A 10134-nucleotide genomic window follows, 5' to 3' on the forward strand; every position below is an offset into this window, starting at 1 on the left:
TTAAGGCGTCTCGTAACAACGTAGCAATAACCTTCAACTTTAGAGACTATTGTGATTGCTAAGTTGGGAGGGGGGATTTTTATCCACGGCCTTAAGCACGTCCTTCCTTTGTTTACAACCCTTTGACCCAACTAGCACATTTCACATAAAAGCACATATTTTCTATTTGTTTATGTAAATACATATTTCAAATGTATTGGACGGTGAACAGGAAGAAAATATTGGATATTTAAGTGCAAGTGAAATATCATGCCTTAAGTATGCGAGGTTCACTTCTTGTGACGTGGAACGAACATTTTCGCGTAAAGGCACTGTTTCGGGACAATCGTCAGTCGGTTGTGATGGACAATTTAATGATGACAGTCGTGGTGTATTAATACACCATCTTTTAGCAAATAAAAATGCATATTTTCCACGTTTAAGTACATAAAATGTATATATTTTCCATATTTTGAGCACATAAAAAATATATTATAACACACGGTTTCGATACTTAACTTTAGAAAGGTAGGAGCATTTTCCGTACGTCCGATCCCATGTAAAAATGTAGGGTCCAGTACGAAACTCAAATACAAGGTATATACAAATCCCCCCACCAAAACAACCTTAAAAATGAAAAGAAAAAAAGGTACCATTGACAAAATTGTGGACATTGAGGTAAAATCAAAGCAAATCCTACAGCTGACCATAATGTGGGCTTTCCTTTCACACAATTTTAATTGCCAGCAATTATTAGGAGACTGTTCCAAAGTAAAGACGCAACAAGAATTCAATGCTTAATACATAAAAACTTATAACAAAATTGTAAAACTGCTAACCTGGGATTTGCTCCGATGTCTATCCTTGATGTAAGGCACGACTTGGAAGAACTGATATCTGCAAAGAAGGAAGGCAATAATTAGGATTGGGGAAGAAAAGAATAAAGGAAGAATTTGAAAAAAAAATTCACTACTTTCCATGAGAAATACTGTTCACTATCTACAGCATCTATATATCTAACACTTTCTCTACCATTTCCAATCCTTTATTCTCTTTCTAGTTTATTTTATTCCGCTTAGTTTCCAGTTCTCCTCTCCTCTCTCTCGCTCTCTCTGTCTGTCTATATATGTGTGGGGTGAGTGTTTCTATATTTCCATTTCTCTCCTTAGATTCTTTTCCATAAGATCCATTTTCTCTTATTTTATTCCCTTCTCTGTCGTTTCTTTTCCTTTCTTCCTCCGCCTCTTGTTTATTTCTTTTACTCACTTTCGCTTCTCTTCTTCCCTTCCTCTTTCTCTTATTTTATTTCCTTTCCTTCGCTTCCTTTCCTCGATTCCTCTTCTCTTATTTTATTTCCTTCTCAATCCGTTTCCTTCCCTCCCTTCCTCTCCTTCTTGTTTCTTTATTTCCATTCCTCTCCTTCGCTTCTTTCCCTCCCTTCCTCTTCTCTTATTTTATTTCCTTCTCTCTACGTTTCTTTTGACTTCCGTCTTCTCCCTCTTTTTTAGTTATTTCCTTTCCTCCGCTTCATTCCTTCCCTTCATCTCCCTCTTGTTTCTTTATTTCCTTTCCCCTCCTTCGCTTCTTTCCCTCCCTTCCTCTTCACTTATTTTATTTCCTTCTCTCCCCGTTCCTTTTGCTTTCTTCCTCTCCATTTGGTTCTCTATTTCCTTTCCTCTCCTTCGCTTCTTTTCCTCCCTTTCTTTCTTTTATTTTATTTCTCCTCTCTCTCCTTCGTATTTCTATTTCATGTATTTCTCTCCCTCACTTCTTTGAGCCCATGCCTCAAGTATAATCTTAAAGTGTTTCCGTTAACACAAATTAGCTCTTGACGCACTCTTTTGGCGATAATATCAACGTTGTTTTTATCCAAGGCGAGTTTCGAATCCTTTGATTTTTACTGCATTGGAAATCTCTTCAGAGAATCACAAAGTTCACCGCTGCTTTGAAACACCAGGGAGACCAATGTAGAAGAGAGACAAGTTATATCATCTATAATACCGTTCATCTTCCCCTCTCCTTGTACAGAATTCATGCTGTGCGATTTATTTGCAAAACGCTCCGCAAAAAAAAAAAAATATTGAAGCAATGTTGGTTAATTTGAGATTGAACAAGAAGCCAGGAAAAGAGAGGGTGAAAAAAAGTTCTCTATTTACATACATTACATGCACCTCCCCCCTTAAAAGTACAAGCAGAATAATGTTCTGTCCATGAACGGTGACTAGAAATTACTTGCTCTGCCTCGAAGCTACAATTTCTCCCCACACACGTTTTTTTTTGGTCCATGCAGATCAATTCCCCCGTGTGTTCATGCTAAAATATTTATATGACCAGAAAGAATGCCTAGACCGATGGCTTCTGTTATAGCCCCTTTTTTTTCCTACCAGTGCGCCCGATAAAAATGCCAGACCCGCGTGATTATTACGTTTGTTGTATAACAATTGTCAGAGAAATGCTCTGAATATTGCATTCGTTACATATAGGTACTTTTTTCCCCCCAAAACACAGTGGAGAAGCATTGTACTAATTTTCGCGGCTGAATAGCTAATGCGTCTGCAGGAACTGTTGCGACTCGACCCAAACCTCCTCTCGGTCATTGTTTCCCGTTGGAAATGCACCTTCTGGTGGTGGTAGGGCTCCAATGTCCATTCGAGGAGCAACTTTCGCACAACAGTTTTAAAACAAGGCAACTTAACAATGTGGTGCCTAGCAAGCCATTACATCCTCTGTATGAGATCGTAATGGGATATGTTCGTTTGGTCTCAACAGACATGATCATGGGAAACATGTTAAAATCGATCTTTCATTTAGGAAAAAAAAACGCACTTTGCGTTAGTTGTTAGAAAATTAATACATACACGGTTGCATTAATTATTACATATTTTCTTTCTTATGTTGAGCTACAAATAAAACAATTATAAATAAAAGGCTTATAAATAAAAAATACTAGCATATTCACGTGGAAAAATTAAAGCAAAGCCTGCAGCACTACAAGGGGAGAGTGAAAAGTTTTGAGCCTCACATGGAAGGAGTGATGCTAGGTAGTTAAAATTTTGGAGGATGTAAGGTTTGAGTTTTAAGACACCCTGTGCGAACTTTTATGAAATTCACATATTTTCTTCTTCTTCTTTTTTTTTCCCCAGGTTGAAAATGAATGAAGTGTCAGAGAAGAGAGTGGCAGACAGGGCCGTGATTCGGTATCTCTGTCGGAAAGACCTCACTGCACAGGCTGCTTTGGTGGAGTGTGGCTTCACCGCACTTCCCCATCCACCTTATTCCCCCGACCTGGCCCCGTCAGATTTTCATCTTTTCCCTGCTATGAAGAATTTACTACAAGGACGTCACATTCACACGGACGAAGAGATTAAGGCGGTCATTAAGTGGTGAGAGACTCAGGACAAATCATTCTACCAGATGACTGTAAACCAATTGCGGCACAGAATGCATAAGTGCATTGATCTGGGGGGTGATTACAGAGATTATGTGATTATGTAGAGAAATCATAATAAGAAACTAGCTCAAACACCCCTTCCCTGTGAGGCTCAAAACTTTTCACTCTCCCCTCGTATATTCAACATTAAATCCAGAAACAAGCTCACAAATCAAAATCAAATGGCGTTCGATTTGTTTCAGTCAAACAAAAACCATAAGTCCATTTTAAGCACAGAAATGCTAATCGAAACTGGACCGTCAGTTTAAAGTGGGATCCGAACCACTGTGCCTTAACCGGGCATCGAACCCGGGAACCCTTGATTACAAGGCGACGACATTACCACTACGCCATGGGAGAGGTCCTATGATGGTAAGATTTATCCTGTCTCAGCGAGGAATTTCTCTCGAATAACAATGATTTTCATTTTTGTTATTTAGGGTCGCTTTCCTGTCACTTTTCGCTAATCGCGACGACGACGATGAAATTTATGAAGGGAATCATTCAGAGGTCGGGATTTGAAACCGTGGTTCCTGGCGTCGTAGCGCGTTATGCCAACCACTCCGCACGGAGGTCGGCTGAATAATAATGATAATATTCTAAAGTCGAAAACCAGACCCGTCTACAATTCTTCCTAGATAACTCTTATCAATTCGGTGTGTTGTCTTGTTAAGTAGTTACCAAATTTCGTAAATGTTAGAATTTCTGTTCATGTCAACAAAAAGCTTTAACTAAAGGTGTTTTGTTTATTCAAACAAATCTATTTTTTCTGTATGTGTGCTGATTAACTTGCTTTATTTATTTTTTTTTTATTTCGAAACAAGTGACTACAATTAGACGAGGCCGATTGATTGATTTGGTTTATTTTACTTTCCTTTTCTGCTAATTTTGGCTAATCGCGAAGATGAAGATGAGTGACGATATGATGAAATCGATGAAGGGTCACTCACAAAAGCACCCATGCCTAGATCGGAATTCGAGCCCGGGACCCCTGGCGTCATACTGCGCTGTGCTAAACAGAAGAGATCGAGAACGATACAGGACAGTGGCGGCGAATGGGTTTCAAAACTGCGGGGGCAAATTGGGGGACTTTCCCTTGGCAGATAAGGTTTAGCATAGTGCGGGAGCAAAAATTTCAAAAAGTGGGACACAACTGCCCCCTCTAATCACCGCCACTGATACAGGAACTTCTTTTTAGCTTACGAAAGCTTAATATTGTCCTTAAGTACACAGCTCTGATGTTACTTGGCCCAAGTATGTACTAATATCATCAATAATGCACGTGTAAGGTAGCAATAACAAGAGTTTCCAAAATTATAGCAAGACAGAAAACGTCGGTAAACTCGATACAAGTTGAACCATTTCCTACATTTGTGAGTGTAGAGATGTAAACGTAACGTTTCCTGCAAATCTAATTCGTGCTCTCACCTACTTGTAAGTTACTGGATTTCTGTAATTCATTTCTATTCATAGAATTGCCACGATTCAAGAGCGGATCAACGATTTTACGTCTCGCGCTGAGCGCAGAGTAATGTCTTCAGCCACTATTCGCATCATAAACAGGTTCAATATTATTATTAATAGCACCACTGTGCATTTCAATTTCCTCTTAGCATCCGGGAATGGCAATTTTGTCACAGCTGAAATATATAGAGAGTGTTACGTGTTCGTCTGGCACTCGTACAATCTCCTTATTCCAGTACAAAAAAGGAGGGGGGTATTCATGTTATGTTTATTTATTTCAAGAGGTCTGAATCAAACGTACTGTTCAAGTTCATTTACTTCAAGAAATCTGAATCAAACATACTGTTCAAGTTTATTTACTTCAAGGAATCTGAATCAAACAGATTGATCAAGTTTATTTACTTTTAAAAAAATATGAATCAAACAAAGTGTTCAAGTTTATTTACTTCAAGAAATCTGAATCAAACATATTGTTCCAGTTTATTTACTTCAAGAAAACTGAATCAAACATATTCTTGAAGTCTGAATCAAACATACTGCTTAAGTTTATTTACGTCAACAAACCTGAATCAAACATATTGTTCAAGTTTATTTGCTTCAATAAAACTGAATCAAACATATTCTTGAAGTCTGAATCAAACAACAGTTTATTTACTTAAAGGAAATCTGAATCAAAGATATTGTTTGAGCTTATTTACTTCAAGAAAACTGAATCAAACATATTGTTGAAGTTTGAATCAAACATCCTGTTTAATGATAACACCATTAAGCCTTGTTTCCATGATAACCAAAAACACAATATGCTGATCAAATTTATTTTATTTTAAAACATAAACTAAAGTTACGTTTCAACCTTCTAAGGAGAAGGCCACCTGCTGGAACACCTGGAAAGGAATGTTTCAGATAAACAACTTTCTAATAATCTTATGTCTGGAGGGAGTGATTTTTGTGTGTGTGTGTGTTGTGTGTGTGTGTGTGTGTGTGTGTGTGTGTGTGTGTGTGTGTGTGTGTGTGTGTGTGTGTGTGTGTGTGTGTGTGTGTGTGTGTGTGTGTGTGTATATATATATATATATTCTGTTTTGTACCTTATTTCATTTGTTTTTGGTACAGAGTCTGAAGAAGACCTTACTAGAAGGTTGAAACGTGACGTTTAGTTTATTTTTTAAAATAAAATAAATTCTGCCATGGTCAGCATCTTGTGTTTCTGGTTATCATGTTTAAGGTTTATTTACTTCAAGACTGAATCAAAGACACTGTTCATTTACTTCAATGAATCTGAATCAAACATATTGGTCGAGTTTATTTACTTCAAGAAGTCTGAATCAAACATACTGCTCAATGTTTTTAAAAGCGGAGGTCCTAAAATTTGAAATGAGATCTGAATCGGTATGTGCCTCCACCGGGTAGCGAAACCTGAACCTCGATTACAAGGCGACGTCGTTACCACTGCACCATCGGGAAGGCACTATGAATACATTTGATTAGTCACAACAAATATATGAGTGTTGACTTTGGAAAGAAGAATTTCTAAGTCAACAAGTGGCGACAACAGTGATATTTTTTGGGTTCGAGACTATTTCTGTGCTCAAACCAGATACTCCATTTGCTTCAAAAACGCCATTGCTTGCAGAGACGACCACTCAGAGAGAAAGCAACTTCTGGAAAACAACCGAACTTCAGCATCAAATTCTCAAAAATGCTCTCAGCGAGGGAAAGAATACGGGAAAGCAAGATCCAAAGAGACAAAAATGAAGAGAGATGGATGAATAGATAGAGGGAGAGAGAGAGAGAGAAGAAAAGAAACGAAGGGTCCAGTTATTATTGTTTCGTTGGGGTGGATGAGTCTTTCGCGATACTTTTTGGTAACAGTGCTTTTAGTAAAAGTAACTACATCTAGTCGAATTGAAAGGGGAAGGGGGGCCGGTAAGTGTGTGGAGATGGAGGGGGCGGCGGGGGGTGAGGTCCTTCCGACTCCTTTCTCTTTCGTCCCAAGTAATCTTACAGATGGAACCCATAAAGCCATATTACTCTGAAAGACATGTTTCTTTTCTTGCCAAATTTAATATCGAGAAGTTCGGAGTCCCTATTGCCAAACCATCTGCTCACACAGTTGTATATTTCCGAAGCCAATGGAAGAAAAAAATTGAGGACGGTGAATTTTTTCCTTAGCTCCGAAAGATGGGAGAAAGATATATTTACATTCCAACTACGGAAAGAAGTATTCATTTTTTTTCATTTTCTTTAGGTAAATGCGTGGTTATCAAGAAGTATATTGGTGTGTGTTAATTAAAGGAAAGTGGAACAGTATCCGGCATTTGTTTTTCTTGCCTCGATAACCCCAAATAGTTCGTAGACATGTTTCTAGATTTACATAGTAGACATATTAAAGCGATTACAATTGCTAAAATATAGGGTTTTTTTTAAGTCCACTTATCCACAGATAATCTAATCGGGAATAGACCTACATTTTAAAGAAAGGTCCGAGCCACTATGAGCCTCCACCGGGTATCGAGCCCGGGACTCCTTGATTCCAAGGCGATTAAGTTACCACTAGCGCATCGGGGACGCCATGGTGATAAAATAGAGATACACGCACTAGCTATACACACTAACACTGCCTTAAAGGAGTTAATTATTGACTGATTGATTGATTGATTTGGTTAAAGTAATTAAAAAGAAATGCTTTAACCACAAAGAATACAACAATAAACGAGAACACAGTCACAACTAGCGGCTATGGAAATACAGCTACTTAAACATTTTTGGTGAAATGCACACAGAATAAGTTTGCAACGCATAATGCAAATAATCTCTAATATCTGGGACTATAAATCTTGTAATACCGGGATTTCGGGACGGCAAAAAGGAAGCGAGATTCCGCGATTACATTCATTACTATCAAACAACAAGTAACACTCGAATAGGTGTTGCGTTCACTAATTACTGGTTACTAAGTTGGTACTCAATTTCAAATTTTGTCTTGTATGTGCCAAAAAGAGATAAGTACCGAGTCTACCACACCATACATATTCTGCTTCCTTTCTACGTTCACTGTAATTATAAACAACATTAGGGTAAGAGAAGACTACCAGAAAAAAAAACATAATTACAAGTGTCACTGCTACAAGGTTAAAAGAGGAGAGGGTTCTTCATCAGCCGTAACAACCCTTCTTCACATGTAACACAGTGCAACTTATCTCTTAATGCGCGTTTCATCAAGCAGTGTACTCTCACCTGGTACTCAAGAAGTCCTCACCGGCAATAATTATATCTCACAGCGAAAAGACATGGGATCTTGACTGCAACGAACAGAGCAAAATGAACATGTTTCTACAACAATGACTGCACTGATGAAATTAACGCATGATTAAACATTAAGTATGCATGTCACGCGGGCAAATTTAGAAACGGGTCCTCATTAATATCATCACCCTGTGGAGATCTTCTGAGCCAATTGAAACAGAGAATCAACCGCCACGGGTTAATGCACTGACAAATGGATCTACTGACAATGCGCATACCTAATGGTAAAACGCCCAACAACAAAAAAAGAGGGTTGGAAGAGAGCTTGAAAGGGTACCCCACAAGATGTTAAGCGCGTGTGTGTCCTGTCAAAACGCAGAATAAAGAAGACACTTGGATGTGTCCTCTGTTGTGACAACACTAGTCTCGCCTTGCATTCAGTCGCTCGCGCACGAGGCCCTCCGAAGAACCTGGTGGTTTTCCGTTGCCGTTTTTTGGAGCGGACCGGGGTGTTATTTGCCAATCCGCGGACGCAATTTATACGCGATTATGCATGCACAAAAGAAGACTGGAAACCAGAGAGAACAGCATGCATATGTATATATAGACACATATACATAGCGAAATCTCTTGACATAACCCTTTCTCCGACGCCATTGTTCAGAAACACGCGACACCGAAATATGCTCCCCGATTTGAAAAAAAATGATTGACAAATGGCACCAATCAAATATAACAAGGCATCTGACCTTATTGATATGCAAAATATGTCGAGGTACAAGCCCACAAGAAGCGAGACGGACGCGAATAGCGGGGAGGGGTGGGAAAAGGCGCAACTGCGGCTTTCCCCCCGCTTCTGTCACCTCAAGGGATCATATTCGCCCTTAATTTAATACGGGACATACATGCAGCATTTAATATGCATATTGAAAAAAAAAAAAGCTTCCCCCAAATAGGACTTAGCAGAATATATCTGAAACTCTATATGCAAATACAGGTAAGAGACCGCTTGAATAATTGTCCACATGAATAGATTATCCCTACCTCTTTATCCTTGATCCCGCAGCAGCTGCCCAGGAACCTATTGAAATTATTTTTTATCCACAATGCAATCCTTACGTTTTTTTCCATACTCATTGACGTGAAGTGTGGTTGAGTCCAGCCCACCGCCTTGTTACAGAGGTTGGGGCGAAAACGAACCACAGTTGCAAATAAATTGATACTTCGAATTCACCCCTTTCGATCTTTGCATACAGTTCCTCCATACCGGAACGCGTGAGAAGCTTGCACCGCAAACTGTGCCAAACAAATTGATACATTGTGTTAACTTCTCCCCCCCTTTTTTTTTTTTGCACCTTTTCCTCGAACCCTTTCCCAAGAACCACAGACACAAAGACCCAGCCCAAACATTTACACCTCAGCCGGAACAAAAGTTCCTTTGGGGGAAAGGAAACGGAGAGGATGCCCAAAAAGGATCGACAAAAGAAGGATGTGGATCAACGATACCTCCATCCGAACTTTGGAAACGTTCTCCAGTCGTGTCGAACTCTTCAGGAAAGCAAAGCGCAAGAAGATACCCGGTACCACTTTCGTATGCTGAGTCAAAGATCTGGACCACAGCCTGCTGGATCCAGCCGGAACTGGATTTCCAGTAGGAATGCCCTACTTGGCGCTGGACTGGCTACCCATCCGCTAGCGCACTTGTCGGTAAACTTTTGTCCCCATAAGACATTGCACAGCAGACAATCTAAAAGATGGACGAGCAATTTGAAAAACGTTGTAGGAGAATTTAAAAAGAAAATTATGGGCTAGAAATTGACTCGAAAGAAAATGTGTGTACTGAACAAGCTTTTTAATGAACTCGGGTATGCATATTCCACACACAAGATTAGCAGGTTTCATTCACAAAAAAAAAAAAAAAAAAAAAAAAAAAAAAAAGATTTTGTTCAACTAAATTGATTGATTTATTGATTGGCTTTTATTTTACTTCGCTTCTTGTGCCACTTTTGGCTAATTTG

The 10134-nt window shown here is 39.1% G+C and overlaps 1 protein-coding gene across 2 annotated transcripts in view; it reads right to left on the reverse strand.

Annotated features, from left to right (window-relative positions):
• The window catches only part of LOC145994646 (TOX high mobility group box family member 4-like), an 855605-nt gene that overhangs the window by 738954 nt on the left and 106517 nt on the right, over positions 1-10134 (reverse strand). For both annotated transcript variants that reach the window (XM_083130798.1, XM_083130789.1), the window contains exon 2: positions 819-876. The gene's annotated coding sequence lies outside the window, so the exon portion shown is untranslated. The remainder of the gene's footprint in view (positions 1-818; positions 877-10134) is intronic.

Source organism: Lepisma saccharinum, chromosome 1 (genome assembly GCF_977018435.1).
Source record: "Lepisma saccharinum chromosome 1, izLepSacc3.1, whole genome shotgun sequence".
Taxonomy (NCBI): Eukaryota; Metazoa; Arthropoda; class Insecta; order Zygentoma; family Lepismatidae; genus Lepisma; species Lepisma saccharinum.